We start from the raw sequence: 12,489 nt of genomic DNA on the forward strand, positions 1-12,489 counted from the left end.
AAAAAAAAAAAGGAATTAAGGGCAGAGGACGTGATCTGAACTATATCTGTTGTTTAAAAGATTAAATAATGTGTAACTGATATAGATTGCTGAAAAATAGATTTGCCTTATTTATAAAATTACAGAAATTTTAATGCAAAATGAGGCAATTGAATTATCAGTAGTTTTCTAAATTTCTTTAGTAGTAGATACATCTTAATAAAAACCAAAATGTTATACAGGTGCCTAGTAAATAAAATGGACACTATACTAATTAAAACATAAGTTGGGGACTCTCAGAAATCCGCCTTCTCATCCCGCCTTTTGGCAATCTCTGGGCACTTCTATGAACCTCTTAGACTAGACACTAGACTAAATGCTCTTTGATATACATTTCTAAGACAAACACTATATGATTCTACTCAATTCAATTCAAAAAAAATATATTTGGGTGCCTAAAATATAACTGGAGATACAGAGATAAACGCAGTATCCTCCCTGCCTCAAGAAGCAACACACAATTCTGTTTTGAATACAGTGGCTCCTTGTACCCCCATCCCATTAGCATATTAAGCCCAAAAATAACCCACTGGTCTCTCTCCCAGAGAGTATTATGGATCCCAGTACCTGGTGCTGGTTACTACTCAATTAATTCTCACTGAGCAAACTTATTGGGCAAATGAAAGCATTTGAATTAAATAAGTGAGTTGCATGATTAAATAAAATAATGGGTAATATACTAAGAGTAAATGAAAATACAGTCCTAGGGAATATCATATTCAATACAAAAGCTTAAAATAAATGTCATCCTTATAAACTATTAAATCAAGTTTCTATATGGTTAAAAAAACATAATGAATGCCCTTCCTTGTCAGTTCCCCTACAACAAGCAGTGATCAGATACTTCAAAGGAAACCCTATCTTTTACTTAACTATGGAATAGTACTCCATGAGAGGAAATACCTGATTTCAACTGATGATTAGCATATGCCTCAAAAAATAGGGAGAAGGACTCTCAATGATTGTTAAATGTTAACTGTTTTTAATATCTTACTTGGGGCTTTTAAGGCCTCTCAACCTCAGCTAATATCCTGTAACAAGAAATTCTCTAATATTGACAAAGCAAATAAGCAAATGTCTTGCATATTTTAAGTTGAGCACTTAAGTATTTCTTTGCCCTTTTTTTCCCCTTGTATTAGGAAGCTGTATTGCTTTCTTTCTATGGGAATAGTTTCACATAGCAACCTGTCCCAACACCTTTGATTTGCATTGTGGATCAAAGGCCAGTGTGAAGGCCAGTGCCACAGAAGAGCCCACCAGAAAGTGTGTGAGAATACTCAATGGTATGTTGAGGCAATTTTCAAAAAAAATCATTATTTTACATTCACTGGTTGCTGCCTTGTCCAGATAAACAGTATCTCTATGTCCCTTTACCAAGTACACAAATCATTTTTTGTTCTTTTAGGCTAAAATCCAATTTTAATAGAATTTTTTCATTTGATTAATTCACTCTGGAAAGTAAGAATATAAATGATTTAAATGAAACTATATAGAAACTTACATTTAGAGAAATAAATGTTTATAAATGGTTCTTTTAACACAACTGAATATCCTTTGGGTATTTAATAGTTACTTTTTATAAGGAGCATTAACAATTGGCCACAAGAGAAAGAGAAAACTAACACTTTCAGAGCTCTAGTCAATAGGCTTGGCTAGAGCTAACCCAAATGTTAGGTATACTTGTACAGGATATGATAAATCCATTTAGAATCCACTTAAAGGATAGGATTTTGAAACAAACAAAATTAATAGTATGGTATATCCATCCACTTGATTGAATATAATAGTCATTTAAAAAGATCTTTATTAAAAAATTTGGAAAAAAGTATTTTTGCTAAAGGAAGATATTTCCACAAAGCCATTTTTATGTAGCTATGGTAAAATAGCTAATTTAAAATAACTCATTTAAATATCTTCAAGGATTGCCTAAATCAGACACTAGTGACCCTGTTTATCCATACTTCTCATCTACCACTATTAAAGGAGTTTTGACTCTAATTATTTGACTTGTATAGGTATACAAATAACCTCTGTATCCAGAAAATAAAATGTGTATAATAGTCTTCTGAAGCTGGGTTCTAAAAATATTATCACATCTGTCTTACAATTGAGTACTAAGAGAGCTATTTAAAATTTAAATGAACATTTCCCCTAATTGAACTAAGAAACATATCAAGGTCAGACTTACTGTCTAGTATATAGCCCTAAAAGAAAAATGAAAAAAGAGAAAGCTTAAAAAATACAGAGTTGCTTGTCCTCTATATTTTTAAGGACAGAGGACAATATATTGATTATTAGATAGAAAAACACATGTGTTAACTGACAGTAAAGTAATATAACATTCATAATTTTATGAGAGAAATCAGTGTTTAAGATGAAGACCATTCAAAATACAGCAAGGTAGATCAATCAAAATGGTTTGAGAATACATCGCACCATATAAAAAAATGAACTCAAAATGAATCAAAGGCCAAAATGTAAGAGCTAAAAGTTTTTACCTTTTAGAACACAACTTTTAGAAGAAAGCATAGGCATAAATCTTTATGACCTTGGATTAGGCGATTGTTTCTTAGACATAAGACCAAAAACACAGGTAACAAGAGAAAAAAAAGATAAATTAGACTTCATCAAAATTAAAAACTTCCATGCTTCAAAATAAACCATCAAGAAAGCGAAAAAACAACCCACAGAATGGGGGAAACTATTTATAAATCATATATCTGATAAGAAACTAGTATCCAGAATACATAAAGTACTTTCACAACTCAACAATTTAAAAAAAATTTAAAAAGGAACAAAGGAATTCAATGGACATTTCTCCAAAGAAGATGTACAAACAACCAATAAATAAAAAGATGCTCAACATCATTATTCATTAGTGAAATGCAAATGAAAACCTCAATGAGGTTCATACCCATTAGCATGGCTATAATCAGAGAGACAGACAATGACAAGTGTTGACAGGGATGTGGAGAAACTGGAACTCTCATACATTGCTGGTGGGAATATAAAATGATGTAGCCACTTTGGAAAACAGTTTGGCAGTTTCTCAAAAAAGTTAAGTATAGTTACCATATAACTCAGCAATTCCACTCCTAAGTATCTACCCAAGATAAATAAAAATATGTCCACACAGAAAGTTGTACATTAAGGTTTATAGCACCATTATTCATAATTTTAAAAGTAAAAACAGCCCAAATGTCTATCGAGTGAATAAACAAAATGTAGTTTATCCATACAATAGAATATTTTTCAGCCATAAAAAGGAATGAAGTACTGATATGTATTATAACATGGATGAACCTTGAAAACGTTATGCCAAATGAAAGAAGACAGACGCAAAAGGCCACATGTGATATGATTCTATTTAACTGAAAAACCCAGACTAGACAAACCCATAGAAACAGAAAGTAGATTGGTAGTTTCCAGGGGCTGGGATGGGGAGGGGAAATGAGACATGAATACTAATGGGTTTAGTGTTTCCTTTTGGAGTGATAAAAATTGTCTATAATTAAGAAACTATAGGTGGTGGTTATACAACTTTGTGAAAATACTAAAAACTACCTAGTTGTACACTTTAAAAATGTGAATTTTATCATATATTAATTATACCTCAGTTAACAAAAAGTGCTTAGAGAAACTGATGACCTTTTCTTAAATGAGAAAAATTGACAAATAACTGATTTTTTGCAAATAATCACTTGTCAGTCAGATGTTCCTTAAGCCCTACACCATTGTCCTCATTGTCTCCGATCTCCGTCCTGTTTTCAAGCCATTGGCATCTTACTCTTCAGCAGAAAAGGATTATGGGAGGAAGAGGTCTAGGATGAGGAAAGGATGTCTATTTCTCCTTGTTGGTAATTTTTAAAAAAATGATCATAATCTATAACTTTGATGATTTTTTATCATATTGAAAGAGCTGTGTCAAAATAGCTTCTTCAGCCAGGCATGGTGGCTCACGCCTGTAATCCCAGCAATTTGGGAGGCCAAGGTGGGCAGATCACCTGAGGTCGGGAGTTCAAGACTAGCCTGGCCAATGTAGCGAAACCCCATCTCTACTAAATATACAAAAATTAGCTGGGCGTGGTGGTACGTGCCTGTAATCCCAGCTACTTGGGAGTCTGACGCAGGAGAATTGCTTGAGCCCGGGAGGTGGAGGTTGCAGTGAGGCGAGATCGTGCCACTGCACTCCAGCCTGGGTGACAGAGTGGGACTCCATCTCAAAAATAAAAAAAGATAAAAATAAAAATAAGTGTTGAAGATAGTTTTTTAAGTGTAAGGAAAATAATACCATGTGGAAAAAAATCTACACAAAGGAAGGAAGAGGGCTATCAGTAATAAATAGGTGTTTAAATGTAAAGAAAAAAACCTTTTTGTAGTAATAGAATTGTTTCATACCTTGATTGTGGTGAAGATTATATTAGTGTAAATATTTGGGGCTGGGCGTGGTGGTTCACGCCTGTAATCCTAGCACTTTGGGAGGCCAAGGTGGGTGGATCACGAGGTCAGGAGATCGAGACCATCCTGGCGAACACTGTGAAACCCTGTCTCTACTAAAAATACAAAAAAATTAGCCGGGCATGGTGGCGGGCGCCTGTAGTCCCAGCTACTCGGGAGGGTGAGGCAGGAGAATAGCATGAATCCCAGGGGGTGCAGCTTGCAGTGAGCAGAGATCGCACCACTGCACTCCAGCCTGGGTGACAGAGTGAGACTCCATCTCAAAAAAAAAAAAAAAAAAAAAAAGGTAAAACTCACCAAACTGTCAAGTAGGTGCTTAAAATGCCTGTATTCCATTGCATGTAAGTGCTTTTCAAATCCTCTAGTGTCTTTACTCCTTGGATGTGTGATTGATCTTTGATACGGTGTTGATATTTGTCCTGCCCAAATCTCATGCTAAAATAGGATCCCCAGTGTTGGAGGTGGGCCTGTTAGGAGGTGTTTGGGTCATAGGGGTAGATCCTTCATGGCTTGGTGCTGTCCTCACAATGCAATAGTGAGTTCTTGAGGCATCTGTTTGTTTAACATTCTGTGGCATCTTCCCCCTTCTCTTGCTCCTGCTCTTGTCATGTGATGTACCTGCTCCTACCTTGCCTTCCACCGTGAGTAAAAGCTTCCTGGGGCCTCCTGAGAAACTGAGCAGATGCTGGCACCATGGCTGTGTAGCCTGCAGAACTGTGAGCCAATAAAGCCTCTTTTCTTAATTGAAATACCTAATCTCTACTATTTGTTCATAGCAATACAAGAATGGTCTAGCACAATCTTTTAAATTTCTGTCTCTTTTAGTGTACCTTCCATGTACCAAATTCTTCTCAGGAAAATGCTAGATCAATAATGTGAATTTTATTCTCCTATATCTAGTCAAATAAGCATAACTGAAGAAAAAATCAGCATGCAGATATGAACCACTACAAATATATTTTTCCAGCTTCAACTGGTTCCTCAGTGCTGTGCGTGAATTCTTGATGTGTTCTTAGCTATGGTCTCTTCACTTCACTTATTGAGCGAATGAAAACATTTGCTTTCATTCCTTTCATTTCAAATATGAGGGCTGATATTTGCGAGATTTCTCTCACTTTCTGCAGAATATCTTGCCTTGTCACTTACTTATAAAACGGAAAGAATCTGTCATAAATTGTCCCAAATGTCCCCCCCGTATATCAACAGATCTACATTCACCCATCCTTACCTCTTCTGTCCACTCTCAGAGGATGAGGTGCCCTGCTGTTCAAGGCCTGCCCCTCAATCTGTCCCCTTGACCCTGCCGCCCATAACTCTTCTGGGATTTCACTCCATCAGTTCTCTCACCCTCTCATTTTTAGCCCTCCTCATCATTGGCCCTGCATTCAGCTAATAAAGATGTTCAAATTATCTCCCATCCTAAAACTAAAACCAAAAATCTTTCAGTTGGCTGCCATATTCTCTCTTCCAAATTTCTGTAAATTAAAAGTAGTTTGTGTTTCTCCCCCAAACCACTCTCTTTAATTGCTGGATCTTCTGACCCACCACTTTTCTGAAAATTTGGCCATAAATAACTCCCCTTCTTATAGTCTTTTTGGATATTTCCTATCCTTAGTGAATCATTGTGTTGTGCTTGATGCTTGTTGCCCCCTCTTCCTTTCTCCCTTGGTAAGTGAGGTAACAGCAGAGGAAAAGTTTGCCCAAGGAGAACATCGATTGAAAAGAGAAGAAACCCAAAGGTGCAAACTTAGGTGAAGTGAACATCTTAAAAAGCGGGAGCCTATGATTGAAGAACTTTAAATTTAGAGGGAATGGTCAGATGACAAGAGGAAAACCAAGGGGTGATGTCGTGGAAGCTAGAGGAGAAAAGGAGAGGGATCAATGTGTCCAGCAATTTCTTCAAGCAATAGGCTGAGCAAGAGACTGGCAGTTAGGAGGCTCGTGCTCTCGGCTCACTTCATAGCCATCTAGTTCTGTGGCCTACCAGTTCTCATCCTCTGAATTCTTAGACGAGAAGATATGTGAGATCTCTAAATCTTCAGGTTTAAACGTAGATGTCTTTCACTACACCGGAGTAAACAGCTTATTCAATATTCATTTTAGGATCCTTATTGGACTTCAGCTTCCTACTGCCTTTCAAATAGGCCATCACAAGATTTTGTCCAGTAGTAACAGTGAGCATTGCAGCATCTTTACTTATCTTCCACGCTCAAACAACCCAGCCATCTGGGCATTCTCAGCCATAGAGCCTCTTACTGTTTTGAGTCACTACCTTCTAAAGGTTGTACTGGTTTTATCCCAATCTCTACCAAAATAAATGCATGAGCCAAAGAAACTGGCTCATGTGTTATGAATAGGTTTGTTCTCTGTAAATATAACTTCAAAAATACTATGAAAAAAGTATATGTATTTAGGTTCAGGAACTCCAGAACTGGGTATTTTGCTTTTTCACCCTTCATTTTTCTTTTTCCTGAAAGATTTTATCCCAGACTTATAAATGGAAACAAAACCTCTTGGGAAAAGAAAGAAGTAGTATTGATTAATTTCTTCTGTATATTATTCTAGTCCCCTTTAGTCAGAAAATAGCTAAGAGTACTGTTCTTTTGGCATTTGGAGTAAAACTAGTTCCTAACATTCTTTTTTGAGTGAACTTATATCTCAGACACCAAGGAACAAATGAGAAGTGTAAAAACAGCACTGCCTCTACCAACTCCCACTAGTTTTCTGTCTTGAAACACTTTTCAAAAGTTCAATATAAATTACCTGACAATGGCATTTGCAGCTGTGGCAAGGTGATGGGAAGTGGATTTCCTTTGCCAAGTTTCCTTTGAGGGGTGCCGGTAGCAGTCTTTTCTAACTCTGTGGTTATACCCAGTGCAGCACAGATAGTCTCCAGGAACTGTTAATCCTTTCCTTGCAGCAAATTTACAGTGGCAGCCAAGGAAAACAGAAATCACTGTGACTTGATGGGAAGAAGGAGATGATTGCCAACTGGAAGATGGCAGTGGAAAGATAAACTTTTACAAAAAGAAATAGATCTAACTCGTCAGGAAAGCATGCACCTGTATGAAAATTCATGAAGCAACATGTAGAAATACGATGATGAGTTGCATGATGATAAAAGGAGAGAGAAATAGAATTGATATTGTCATGGAAGTCAGCTTTACACTAAATGGCCAGAGAGGAGATGCATAGTGTTTTCTGAATACAGCCAATAATACTGACAGAGAACAGGATCCAGAAGTGATGGGGGTAGGGCCAAGGCTTTATCTAGACAGCTGCTGAAAGTTTCATTCTGCTAAAAGCATGTATCTGGTAAATTCTTGACTTGCTTTACTAATAGTTTCATCTCTCAGATGTTTGAGGAAGCGATAAGGGGAACTGCAACTTAACTATGAATTTCAGGGAAGGGCTAGATGATGATGCGTCAGGGACAGGAAATTTGTGAGATATTTACCCCTATATTTTGGAGATTTGTAAGAGTGAGGGGTGGGAATTCTGGGAAGAGTCAGAAAGCTACTTCGACCTTCAGGAAAACAGATTTCAAAGAAACCAGACAGAAATTTTTCACATTTTTTAAAAGGAATGTAGCTCAAGAGGGAAGGGCAATTCTAAAAGTGAGGAGAGAAGAGAAAGTCTAACAAAGCAGTTATAACTTTCAATATAAAAAAGAATTCTTTAAAATTTTTGAGCTTTAAAGAAACAATAGGTATTTATTTATTAGTGAACTCCCCAGTCACTGGAAACAAACTAATTCTACACAGTTGCCTCTAAATAATGGAATCAAGGGGATTTTTATACAGCGTGGGAGTTTGAACTATATCAAATGTGTGTGTACCTTGATTCTTTTGGCGGACTGGAGAAGCCTGTGGATCTCTTCTCCTAATAATGATTTTAAATGTAGATAATTACAAAAAAAGTTACATTGAAATACAGCTATCTAAATTTTAAAAATAAATTCATGATATAATAATGTATGCACATCCTCATTAATGCATTAAATAATAAGATCTAGTATCAGGTCTAATAACTATTGTAATTTTTAGTAGCACAGAGTATAAATGTCATTTCAAGATACCTGAAACAAATCTGATGAGATGTGAAAATATTTCAGTCACAGGTGCCATGAATACTATTGATATTTTTTACCTAAATTCATAGTTTAAGAAAACTCTATGGTACAGTTAGACATTTGTATAAACATGTAGCTGGGCATGGTAGCATGTGCCTCTAGTCCCAGCTACTTGGGAGGCTGAAGCAGGAGGAACGCTTGAGCCCAAAAGTTCTGGGCTTGAGTGTCTGCACTAAGTTCAGCATCAATATGGTAACCTCCTGTTAGCGGGGCCTATGGGGCTGGCAAAGGAGGGGTGAATAGACCCAAGTCAGAAGCAGAATAGGTCATAACTCTGGGGCTGATCAGTAGTTGGATCACCTGTGAATAGCCACTGCACTCCAGCCTGGGCAACATAGCAAGACCCTATTTTTTTTTAATAAATTAAATTTTTTTTCTATCCAAGCTCATAGATACCCTGAATTCTATTCAGAAAAGCCTGAATTCTACCCAAGGAACCATGAGATTCTACTAAAGTGACTGCATATGAAATTTCACTGGATTCCCATTTCATGTAGAGAAAAAAACAAGTTTTAGAATTGCAAAATAGATCTTCCATGTGGTGCTTGAGGAATAGAACTCTGGAACCAGTTTGCCTAGGTTCAAATCTCATTTCAGCTGCCTAGCTTTGTGATCTAGAGCAAATTACTTAAATTCTTAATGCCTCAGTTTTCACATATGTAAAATGGAAGAAATTGTAGTATTCATCTCATTGGGTTTGTCTGAAGTTTCAATGAAATAATTCTTGTGTTGTCATTAGCTATTACTAACACTGATGTAATCTTATTTATCACTTTACCCACCCTCTATCTCTAGCCTGTGCTTAGCCATGCTAAGCTAACTGCAGTTGCACAAGCACACCGACATTGTTTCACCCCTCCGTGCCCTCACTCATGTTACTCCTTCTGCCTGAAGAATTGGTTGTAAATCTTTTGCAACACCTTCCCTTCCTTGCATCTACCCCTGTACCTTACAATCCATCAATCCTATCTGGCAACACTTCTATGAAGTCATTTTGCCTCATTCAGAGCAAACTGACCAATTCCTTCTTTGGGTTTTATCATGCTTCTTCTGACCAGCAATTTTCGATATGTATTAACCCTGGCAGATAACAGATTAACAGATGGGTCTAGCACACGGGACAGCAGTCAGGGCTGGACATATAAATTTGGGAGTTATTAGCATGTTAATTTATAGGTGGTAAAGACTTGGGACTGAATGTGATATCCTAGCAATAATGCAGGAAAGGAAGAAAGGAGAGTTAAGTGCCTGGCACGTAAGGCACCATACACGTCTGTATGTTGATCATAGCCAATGCTGTCTTTATGTACTTTTGTTACTTTTTCTTCTCAACAAACATACACTTCTCAAGGATAAGAACCAGGATTTGACGATGAAGACCTTATGACAAGGCTAAAGCCAGGTGTGCAGTGCAGTTCTCACGAATGGATGGATAGGTGGATGGGTGGATGAATGAGTGGATGAATTGATGATGCATAGTATAATAGTAGAGAGTTTTCAGCATTCATATCAAGACAGAGGTCAAACTAGCTATGCTGACTGAAAACCAAACAAAAATGATTTAATCTCTCAAATGATTCACATGTAACTGGAATCTTTGCCCTGCCTTTCTCATGAATTGCCCTTCAGGTATATGCCTTCTTGTTGGAACTATTTCTAACTTACTGGGTTGCTGTGGAAATCAAATGAGAGAATGTATAATATAATGCTTTATGAAATGTAAAGAGCTATACATATGTAAATAATTAAACTATGTAATTTGAAAGATGCTCTCTCAAAATATCTCCTACCATATTGCCTTTCCTGGCACAATCTGCCCCACACTGCCTATCTGGTCAGAGTTACACAGCCCTTCTCTAGATCAGAGAACATCCACAGTTCATTGGCTTTCTAATGTCACTGAGCACTGGTTACTCATAAAAGAAGGGATAGGGATGACTTTATCCTTTTCCCAGACACAGAGTTAAGTTTATTAGTCTAGCTTTGAAATCAGACTCCCTGGGTTCAAATCTTGAATTTGGTTCAAACTCTGAGCAAGTGACTATCTGTCTATGCCTCTGTCTAGTCCTGCTTCCTCAATTCTCATTCTCTCTGTTCAAGCTTCACTTTCCTTGGCTTCCATGTCATTCCATGGTCACTCTCTGCTGTTGTCTTGTTCAACCTGTCAACATCAACTGACATGAGAGATCACTTTTTCCTTCACTGTCATCTCTTGGCGTCTGGTGACTCCACTCTTTCCTGGTTTTCTACCTACTTTGCTGGCCTCTCCCTTTTAACCTCCTCTGCCAGATCCTCTCTCTCTACCTAAGTTTTAAGTCTTGAAGTGACTTAGAACTCAGGCCTGAACTCTTTTCTTCCTTTTCTGCCTTATTGCTAGGATATCACATTCAGTCCCAAGCCTTTATCCAAAAGTTAAAATGCTAATAACTCCCAAATTTATATGTCCAGCCCTGACTGCTCTCCCAGGTGCTAGACCCATCTGTCCAACTTGGCATCTTTATTGAATGCCTAAAATCCATGTCAAACAAAACTGGATTTCCCTCAACCCATCCCCACCAAAAAGAACACACAAAAAACCCCACTCTTCCCCTACTCATTCCCCTCTCAATTATGACACACTCTAACTGCTCAAGCTGAAAACTATGAGTCATCCTTCATTTTCTTCCCATCATCTTCACCCACATTTATCTTAATGCCTAACAGCTCCACTTCCAAAACTTCTCCTGCCTCTGTCCTAAATATGCAATCATTTTCACGTCTACCACCAGAGTCTAAACCACCCTTATCTTTCTCCTGAACTATTCAATAGTCCTGTAACTTATCTCTCTGTTTATAATCTCAGATGCCTACATTTCATTTTCCATGGTGATCTTTTAAAATTATAAATCCACGCTGCTCTCCTGTTCTGATCCTCAGAATACAATCTAATTCCTTCCATAGCCTACAAAGCCTTGTAAGTACTGGCACTAATCTATGATCTTATCCCTAATCTAATATTCTCTCATTTGCTAACTATGGTCCGGCCAGACTAGGTTTCTTCCTGTTTCTGTTATTTACAATTCCAGGATCTCTGTGCTTATGCTTTTTTTTTTTGAGTGTTCTTCTCTTAGATAAAAGTATATCTGACTTTATCCTATCACTTAGGTCTGGCACAGCCTCAAAGAGTTCTTTCCTGATTACTCTATGTAATGTCAATCTTTATTGCACCATCCCATTTTATTTTCTTTATGCCACTCATTACTACCTGAAATGATCTTTACCTTCTTGTTTGCTATCTGCTTTCACGGCTAGATTTTATCTCAAGAAGACCTGTGTCTTTTCTTTTTTTTTTTTTTTTTTTTTTAAGATGGAGTCTTGCTGTATTACCCAGGCTGGAGTGCAGTGGCACAATCTCAGCTCACTGTAACCTCCACCTCCCAGGTTCAAGCGATTCTCCTGCCTCAACCTCCTGAGTAGCTGGGACTACAGGCATGTGCCACTACTCCCAGCTAATTTTTGTATTTTTAGTAGAGATGGGGTGATCAGGCTGGTCTTGAACTCCTGGCCTTGTGATCTGCCCGCCTTGACCTCCCGAAGTGCTGGGATTACAGGCATGAGCCACCACACCTGGCCCAGACCTGTGTCTTATTCAAAACTGTATTCCCAAGACCTAGAATAGTACCTCACATGTAGTAAATGCTAAGGGCATGTTTGTTGAATGACTGAATGACTGATTGAGTGGATGAATGAATGGCTGAATTTTGTTATGGTATAGGAGTTTTTGTAAGGGTTAAATGAGATGTACGTAAATTGCTTAGCATACTGTCTAGCTCATAGTAAGTACTCAAAAATACTCAATAGGAACTAAATACATTTTAGCT

This window comes from Hylobates moloch, unplaced genomic scaffold (genome assembly GCF_009828535.3).
Source record: "Hylobates moloch isolate HMO894 unplaced genomic scaffold, HMol_V3 SCAFFOLD_8, whole genome shotgun sequence".
In the NCBI taxonomy this organism is placed as follows: Eukaryota; Metazoa; Chordata; class Mammalia; order Primates; family Hylobatidae; genus Hylobates; species Hylobates moloch.